At 35.9% G+C, this 10,379-nt stretch overlaps 1 pseudogene; it reads left to right on the forward strand.

Moving 5' to 3' along the window:
* The first annotated feature begins 305 nt into the window (after positions 1 to 305).
* LOC122597259 overlaps positions 306 to 10,379 on the forward strand; it is a 21,578-nt pseudogene continuing 11,504 nt past the window's right edge.

The following is a 10,379-nucleotide window of genomic DNA, read 5'->3' on the forward strand; positions in this document are numbered from 1 at the left end:
ACTAGCATACATATATTCCAACGTTGTGTGTGCAATCGTAGAGAGGTTTAATTTAAACCTTATTATAAAGGTTTCTTGCTTTATTCTCTCCAATTTAAAGTACACGTTTTCTCTCTTGGTTAATTAATTAACTACATAGAATTTATATTCCGCTGCATGCTTTGTGATTTGATTTGATAATAATTATATAACCAAACAGCTATTTGGTAGTGGGTCATTTTTTCCCCTTTTAGTCTTGTGAAAATGGAACTTTGAAATTATATAAATGGCTTGAATAGAAATGAGGATGTTACTACTATACTAGCATGGAGGTTGATTATGTTGAAAAAGAGTCGACTGGCAGATTCATTAGGGTATTTGTATGTCCTTGACTTTTTATACACTTCCCATCTTGTAATTTTATTTTCTCATTTATTATGTTTGATTGAAATTTGATTCTTGTCAAATAGTGTTTGTATTATGGTTAGTAAAACTGGTGTATTATCATATTTTGACCTCGAGTTGCATTTTCTCCCCAGAGAGTTAAATTTCGAATGAGTTTTTCAGGAAGTTAGATCATTGTAGTAATAATATTTTTCTAACGATAATTAACAAATGTTTATGTCACTACATAGGTTAAATGACTTTGACCGGCGTATTTTACATTAAACGAAAGTCAAAATAAAATTAAAAACTAACGACGCCTATGCGACTATGTTATCGCCAAATGGAAATTTGACTATCAAAGTCAAAAACCAAATTTATTTTGTCGTTTAGCTACCCTTTAGCGATGACAATTAGGTAGCGCCAAAAATTTCCATTGCCAAAATCCTTATTCTTGTAGTATGTGCATGTTGGGTCAAGTCTTGTTTGACTTAAAATGTGCTAAAAATGATCATTTTAAGCTGTATGCTAACTTTATTTCAATATTATCAACGAGGTTGCATCCTCAAACTATATATGGTATGGGTCTCCATTCTTTATGGATGTGTTTTGGTTGTACAAGGATTCATTGTCTTTCTTATTACTTTTGCAGCACCCCGAAATTCTAGGCAAAGACGCCTTCAAGAAAGTGTATGATCCAATACATAATTTACTAACTGGTACATCTTATCATTTCGAATATATCATAAGGTCTAAAGAGGATGAATATATTTATTTTTTTCCCTTTGGTCTTTTAGTTATAAGGCATTTGACCAGTACGAAGGAGTTGAAGTTGCTGGAGACAATTTTAACCAACAAATCGTTGGACCTCCAACCCCCTCATGAAAAATAACTTGAGATGAGAAACCCAAGACTCGAACCCTTCTGTTATTATTTACAGAACGAATATTACAGTTATATATAAAGGAAAATAATGGTAACCGCCGCTAACTACTTAAGTCTGGAAATATACAAAACTAGTCCCTAAACTTATTTACATTGTATCACTACATCCTTGTATTTACATTCTTCCACAATTGGTTAAACATTTCATCAATAAGGCTTTCGTCTTGTGGATAAATCTTGTAGGCTTTGAGTTATAAAATACATTGTGAGCTTGATGTTGAGCAGATTCATCTTGTATGATCTTAGGACTCGAGTGAGGATCAATGATGTCTTGCAGTCTCCAAAAGATTTCAAAATCTTGTATTCAGAAGTTCATCTTCTTAGATCATTGAAACACAATAACATTATAAAGTTATTTGATTCATGGATTGATATCAAGAAGAAGACTTTAAACATGATTACAAAATTCTTCACATCAGGAAACCTGAGACACTATGTTTTTTTATCCGGGCTTAAATTCATGATTGCATTTGTCACAAGATATTATCATTCACATAGTTACATATCGATTGAATTTTATATAGATACAGAAAGAAACATAAAAGTGTTGACATGAAAGCCATCAAGAATTGGGCAAGACAGATTCCCAATGGTCTTGATTACCTTCACAGTTCACAGTCAAAACCCACCTATGGTTCACCGTGACTTAAAATGTGACTACATTTTTGTTAATGGAAACCATGGTGAAATCAAAATCGGCGACCTTGGATTGGCAACCGTCTTGCAGCAACCCACTGCTAAGAGTTTCATTGGTAATAACAAGCATTTTTCTATTAAGTATTAGTCCATGAATTATAGGACGTACGGTACTCATATTATTTGGCTTGTAGGAACTCCCGAGTTCATGGCTCCAGAGCTTTATGAGAGGAATATTGTGAGTCCCTCGATAGCTATAGATCGCTCTCGAGATCGTCTATGATTATGTCGTGAGTGCGGAATCCTCACGAGATAACTAGTTTGATTAGTAAACTGGTATATCGCTAATTATCAAGTAAATAATCAGCCGTATTGTGCTATCTTCGTTTCTATAAGCTATAGAACGAACTTAGGTGTCTGGAGTACTTGTATGTCGAACGTGTATGTTATCTTAGGGTATTCGTTCGTATATATATGTTTCAGGTCGAACTGGGCTTGCTGGGCTTTGTTCTTACGAACTTAGCTGCCAGCCCATCTAACGAAGTTAATCTTCGTTTGTACCAAACGAAGTTTATCTTCGTTTGCCTCTAACGAAGATATACCTTATCTTCGTTAGATGTAATACTTGGTTATATTCCTAAGTGTTTCATCTTAAGGAATCCTAACACATATTATGTTTGTACTTGTATATCACACAACAAACATCATACATAACACATATATATATACAACTCCAAAACATGTAATCGATCATTACCAAAACATAAAGTCCATAATCTATCAATTACATATATAGATACGACATAAATTAACATAATGTCTCAATCTAAACAACATATTAAATCTAAGTTGCTGTTGTCACATCAACGTGCATCAACAAACTCCCCCTTGACCGCAGCACCTTCGATTTCTTAGTCTTCAAAATCTGATCATTCATCAAACAACAATCTTTTGCTATTTGCATGAATATCTTCATGTAAGCAGAGCTGAAGTATCTTACGATATCTACTTTCTTCATGCTTCCAAAATGGCAAAAACGAGCACTCCGTATCGTATAACTTCCTCAGATCATTTCTTGAAAAGTTCACCAGCTGCATAGGATCATAAACTCTTCTCAACAAAATCTGCTTCTTTGAATCTGCATACATTTTGGCTTCACCAGAATTTCGATCAATTTCCCAATTATCCATCTTGTCCAAGACATCTTGTGCCCATTTCTTGGCAGGAACCTTGATCATACATTTAATATCATGTTGAACAAACTCAACTGTTTTATCTGGCTTAACCACTCTTTTCTTCGATCTTGGCTCAATCTTAAATTGTGGTTTATCAGAATCTTTCATGTTCTTCCTTAACCAAAAATCTTTTCTAAGATTCTTACCAACAACGTCAGCTAAGCCATCATCACTTGGATTGATAATCCAGTTATTTCCAAGCTCATGTAAATCTTCTTCACACAAACTTCTGAAATGTCTCTCACACCATGCTAAGTACTGACAACCTTCTGGTCTTTTAAGCACAAACAACTTCAATTCATCATCATAAAACCAACTCCAGATGATTGTCTTGTACTTTGCAGCATCTTTATCTGAGATATGAGTCCAATACAAATTCGGTTTCCACGTTTCCCTATGTACTATCCAATCATTTACTCTTTTCTCGGGAACACGTCGATCCACAATATGTAATGAATCATCATCTCTGAGAGAAACTGGAAAATCATTTGAATTGAATGGTCTTGTCACATTAATCTCATATTCAGATGGAATCGACACATCACCATTCTTAGCATACACAACAAAATGTAGAACTTGAGTTTGGCTGCTGAATGGGACTTGAAGCATTCTTTCTCTAATATCTGATCTCTGCTGATCCAACACTCTATTTTCTTCAATCAACGGATCTTCAGGAATTGAGTCCCACACTTCATCAAACCCATAAGGCTTCTTGAATATATCTAGATTTGGTTCAGGGAGAAATTCGCCTTCCTCGAGCTCATCACCATCAAAGAATAAATCTGTATAATCTGGATCATCTATTTAAATTTACACAAAATGAACACCATAATAAAAGAATAAACATAATAATTATAATAAAGATGAAATGTACTTGTATTAAAATAAGATAAATTACATTTTGATTACATAAAATGTCATAACTTATTACACACAATCAAGTATACATTCTATCTATCAATCTTTATCATAGACAAAATTAGAAACCTGAATCACGAGGAGCACCAGAAGGACCAGCACCAGAACCAGAAGCACCTTGCTGAGAAGTATCACCTCCTGTCTCCCCCTCGATCGCTGCACCCTTTCCTCTATCTTCAACTGGGCGAGAAACATTCCTTGCAGCAGCATTATCAGCATCATCATCGTCATTCTGACGTCGTGGTTGAACCGCTGACAATCTGCAGACCTCTTCCGGAACTTCTCCCCCCTGATTCTTGACCCAGTTGATCAAAAATGTTAAGGCAGCACGAGTAGCAGTGAGATCTGACTCCAAAGTGCAAACTCTGGTCTCCAAAAGATCAACTCGATGACCAAGAACAGGAACAACAACAGCAGTCGGTCGTGGAGAATCAGGCATTGCTACAGAAGAAGCTTCAACAACACATCGACGCTTAATTCTGGTATACTGAAGATCAATACTCCCTTGCCTCTTTGCTGGACTAGCCGAACTTGCTCTGTTTATAGGATCTTCCATATCCTCAAAAATCTCACGTAATTCAGAGTCATGCTGAGCTGCAACATCAGGATCAATCTCAGCAGCAACAGCAGGAGTGGAGACAGCTGAATCTGAAAGAGCAGGAATGGCATGACAATTCTTGCTTCGACGCTCTCTATGAAACGCAACACCTTCTTGATCAAACGACTGATGCGAATGATCACTTTCAGAAGCAGCGGCGACATCATGAATCAACTTAGTTCGATGTTCAGCAGCAGTAGAATCATCTGTGTCTGTCGCATTTGTAGCAGCAGAACCGTCGAAACTATCAACATCATCTCCCATTTCCAACATCCAAACCAGCAGACTCATCCCCGGAGTCATCATCAGAACCATCAACAGAATCATCCGAACTTTCAGAATCACCAGACTCAGAATCATCATCAACGGCATCCACAAACATATCATTCTTAAGACGAGATCGATAGTTTGGATTAATCAGGTGACCAAAAAGTGGTGGATCATGAAGACCAGCCACATTACTCGTATTGGCTTCAAGATCAGCAAAAAGACGCGAAGGCCAAGCATGAAGAACGTAGCGAGGACCTTGGTCATAGTCTAAGTCTGGACAAAAATGTCTAACGATAGCCATCACAAATCGAGGATACAGAAGAAATCGCTTTCTCCCCCTAGCATTAATCTGATCAACAAACTCTTGATAAAAATATCGGGAGAAAGGATAAGGGCGATTATATACCAAAGCAACCATCTGCGACGCAATCTGTGCAGATAGTTGATCAAAGCCAGCCTTGCGATTGCTCAAACAGACAAGCAATGCATACGCCAGATACCTCCATCTTCCCTGAAAACCACTCTTGTCAAAAGGAAGTTTGACCTGGCCAACAAACCCCATTCTCTGAAAGCAGCGAAGAAGGAGTTCGAACTCGTAAGTCATTTCAACGTCTTCCTCTTCATCTACGTCTGATTCTGCTCCTAGATGCAAAATAGTTCGAAGCGATTCAGCATTGAAATCAAATGTTGTGCCTTCAACAGTTGCTCGTACAAAACTTTGGCCATCAATCATGACTTCATGAGCAGTAGACCAGAAAGAATCAATATACAGCTTAATCAGTCTCGGCGAATCACAGAAAGCAAAAGATAATCGCGAGCGAGCAATGTAGTTGAACATTTCATGAAAATGTTCGCAATTATGCTGATCTGGATCTAGGTTCAGGGCAAGATTGTGCTTTTTCACAAATTGACGAGGAGCAAGAGCCATTTCTGCAAAACCAATCACAATATCGAAACAAATATAAATAATCATGATAAATGGATTGCAGAATGAAAAACCCTAAGTTGAAAAAACCCTAATCTGAAAAACCCTAATTCTTAATTTCGCAAAATAAGTCTGAACGAAGATAACCAATAAATTCGTTAAGTAGACAGAACGAAGATAGAAGCTAAATTCGTAAGCAATAACTAAACGAAAATAGGTCTTAAGTTCGTAAGAATTAAACCTAAATTAACACCTAACGAAGTTTAAGTTCGTTAAGACTAAACTGTACATGCAAGTTCGTAAGTTATAAAACTTATCTTCCAAGTTCGTAACCTATAAACGAAGTCTAAGTTCGTTTGAATAAACCTAAGGGTGTTAAGCTAAATTCGTTCCTCATCAACTTAGGTCTAAGTTCGTAAGGCATAAAAGTAACTTCGTTTCTACCCAAGGTAAATTCGTTCAATTCAAATCTAAATTCGTTTGATCAAACCAGGTGAATGATTACAAGAATTTTATAAACATAATTAACACAAATCAAATCGAAGATACATGGAAACCTAAATCATATTCGTGAATGAAAAGAACATTAAAAACTTACTTAGATCTCAGTTTGGACAATGAATCAAGAAAACGAATTAAAGTGAGAAAAAGAAAAAAGTTTGTGTTTTAGGGTTTTTGCTCGAAAATAAGAGTATTTTTCGTTTGACAAAGAAATAACGAAGAAAACCCCTTTATATATGGAACTAACAATGGGCCAACTATGGATCGGGCATAACTTCACAAACGAAGTTAGGCAAACGAAGATAAACTTGTTTGAACAAAGGTGTGTCGAACGAAGATAGCAGTTATCTTCGTAAGAACAATCTGAAAATATTCCGTAGTTCAGCAAAATTTCAGAGTTTCATCCAAGCAATCTTCCAAAACACAACCCTTTATCACAATCTGTACATAGCAAAAACTCGTTAGATAGCAACCTGTTCATGCCTTGTACTAAAAACTTGCTTAGCACCCAAATTCATAATCATAATGTACGTAGATAACCGAACATTATAATCTTGAATGAAAACCCATGGTTTAAACGCTATCCTGAAAATAATCAATGTAAATATGAACCTCATTACCAATATGATTATGACACGAGAACTTCCTTGGATCATAGATATGCATGACAGCAACCATCTTGAAACACTTAAGTCCCATACTAAATGCCGTCTACAAACTTAACAAACAATGAACTATCCAACAAAAATTCACTGAAGAACTTAGTAAAGTTTCCAAAGTATGTCATAAATCACAGCATGAAATTCAAAGGAAACTAATATCAAATTTGATTATTTTCATTAAATACATGAATCATAAATAAATAACTATTCCAAAAACCAGTTCATGTATTCATCCTTCACATGCTCTAATCTGCATCACAAATATTATCACTACACACCAAGGATCTTATCGTAATGATATCATCCATGTAAATACAATGCAGTAACAGAAGTCAGCATTCCAACGTTATCTTCTTAACCTGAACACTGCACACTTACCACAGAACTCATCAACGCATTGAGAACAAACAGTATAATGCAAAAAATTCAAGTTACAATCATACTCAATCTGGGTTAACAAATATGAAATAACTAAAAATCTAACAAAAGATCAAGGGAGGTCATTTCTTGTCAAACCCTAAAATGTCACCACACAAATTTAAACAAACCGATTAATAATTTGGTGACAAGTGAAAATCATGAGATTTCAAATGACTTTGACATTTCACATTACACTTGAAAGATCTTTTTCTAAACTTTAAACAATTAATGTCCATATTAGAAAATCTTCTTTGTGAACAGTCTACACAACCTCATAAAATTCACATGAAGGAATTCAGCAAAAATATACTCAGAATTTGAATAGGATCTCTCATGGAATAAGAACTTATAAAAATACTATTTTGACTCAATTAAAAAGAAAAATAACACAGAATAAAATTGCAGAATAATAAACTAATCTAATTCTAATTAACTAGACTTTATACATTATTCACATTAGCATGATTACTGCTGATTAGATCAGTATAGCATGTTACATAAGCCTGCGGGTGAGAAATAATCTCTTATTATGTTTTGAACCGTGACCCAACAGCGATTACCGGTATGTTAGTCCTCTTAAACACTCGGTACGTCCAGTTTCCTTGTGTTATGACACTTTCGACATACCCTGGCCAAGGACAGTCACCATGTAACCCGAGTAGCCTAATATGCCATTTGATAGTTTGCGAACTTATGTAACCCACATTCAGATATACTTTCGTAATCGATACAAGCACTAAGATAAAAATATTCATATATTCAAGAACATCCTTAACAATCATGAGACACTTTGTGGATAACTGAATTGAATTACTTTGTGATTTCACATATTGCTTCTGCATTTCATGATTTATAAGGAACCCGTGATTTTCTATGAGATCCATGTAGCGAACTTTCCGACAACCTATCCCAAGTTGTAAGCTTTAGGTAGGCTAGGTATACAAAGACACCCCGAGGACATACTTGTCCGAATCTCAAAGACCACATTAGCCCCTTAATTTGCATTCATTTGATTTGCATAACAATATCACATTTACTTTTATGTTCATGATTGGTAGAGGTTCGTGCCTATTCATTGAACAAATCTTATAGTAATGCTAGATCTTTCACAAAATTTAAGGACTAGATCAATTCATTACTGAAAAGCAAGCAATCTCAGCCATATATCTGAATATGTTTCCCACAAGAACATTATATAATTTAAGTTCAGATTGAAGGAAACCTTGGTACTTTGTGTCTACCGATATTCCCAAATTGTAATCACTGAACTAATCAGTTATATTACGATTAAGCAGGCTTAAAAGCTAAAGTATCGTCACTTCTACTCATTTAGCGCAGTAACCTTACTTTATTCATATATATATAATATATATTTTTATTTTGACACTAGATATATACAAACTTATACTAAGACAACTCTTTTTTATTTTTATGACACTATCTATGTACAACTTATACTACAAAGACACGAAAAATACATTTAAGTTCTTTGAGAGAAACTACTCGGCATTCTTCATACCATTGAGTTGAAATAACAACTCAAGACGAGGTCCATCAAAAGCTTTAGTGTATAATCAGCAAGATTATCATCAGTAATAACCTTTTCTAAATGAATAAGCTTTTTCTCAAAACAGTCACGTATGAAATGATACTTTATATCTATGTGCTTGGTGACTTTAAAGTTTTTCGGATTTGGTAATATCTATGGCAGACTTATTATCAATACAAATAGGAGTATTAGAGATATTCATACCATAATCGCGCAGTTGTTGCTGTATCCAAAGCACCTGAGAAGCAATATCCAGCAGCAATGTACTCTGCTTCACAGGATGACTGTGCAAAGATGTCTGCTTTTTGCACTGCCACGATACAATTCTCCCCCCTAAAGCTGACATCCACCTGACGTTGATTTCCTATCCGAGTTGTCACCACCATAATCCGAATCAGTATAAGCTACAAAGTCAAAAGAACCATACATGGGATACCAAGACCTAGACGAGGCTTGGCTTTCACATAACGAAGGATTCTTTTTGCAGCTTTCAAGTGAGACTCTTTCGGATTAGCCTGATATCTAGCACACATAGAAACAGCAAAGGTAATATCTGGACGTGAGGCTGTCAGATACATCAAGGATCCAATGATAGCTCGATATTGAGTGGCATCGACGATGGATCATTAGGCTTATCAGGACACAACCCATGATTAGTCTTAATGGGAGTAACAGCATCCTTAGCATCAACATGCGAAACCGAGTAAGCAAATCTTAACATACTTGTCTGATGTATAAAGAAACCATCTTTCAGTTGATCCACCTGTAGTCCAAAAGAAGGTTAATTCCCCCATAGCACTCATCTCAAACTTAGCCTTCATGCTGTGTTCAATTTCTTGTGCACATTTGGTCATCAGATGAACCAAAATGATGTCATCGACATAAACCTGTACAAGCAAGTAGTCCTTCCCTTTCCATTTAATAAACAACGTGTTGTCTATAGAACCTCTGGTAAAACCACTTTCCTTCAAATGTTGACAATTTTTCATACCACGATCGAGGAGCCTGATGTAACCATATAAAGCCTTATCGAGACGATATACTTTTTAGGAAAGTCTGATCCTCAAACCGGCAGGTGTTCGACATACACTTCTTCTTTAATATCACCATCCAAGAAGGCACTCTTTACATCAGCTGATCACCTTAATACCCTTAACTAGCATATGCCAGAAATAATCGAATAGCTTCAAGTCTAGCTACAGGTGCAAATGTCTCATCGTAATCAAAACTTCTTGTTGCTCAAATCCTCTAACCACCATCGAGCCTTATTTCGTAACTACACCTCTGTCATCGCGTTACAACGAAAACCCAACGCGTTGTTAAAGGAGATTCACCCGGAGGTAATTCAACTACTTCC

Source organism: Erigeron canadensis, chromosome 4, assembly GCF_010389155.1.
Source record: "Erigeron canadensis isolate Cc75 chromosome 4, C_canadensis_v1, whole genome shotgun sequence".
NCBI lineage: Eukaryota > Viridiplantae > Streptophyta > Magnoliopsida > Asterales > Asteraceae > Erigeron > Erigeron canadensis.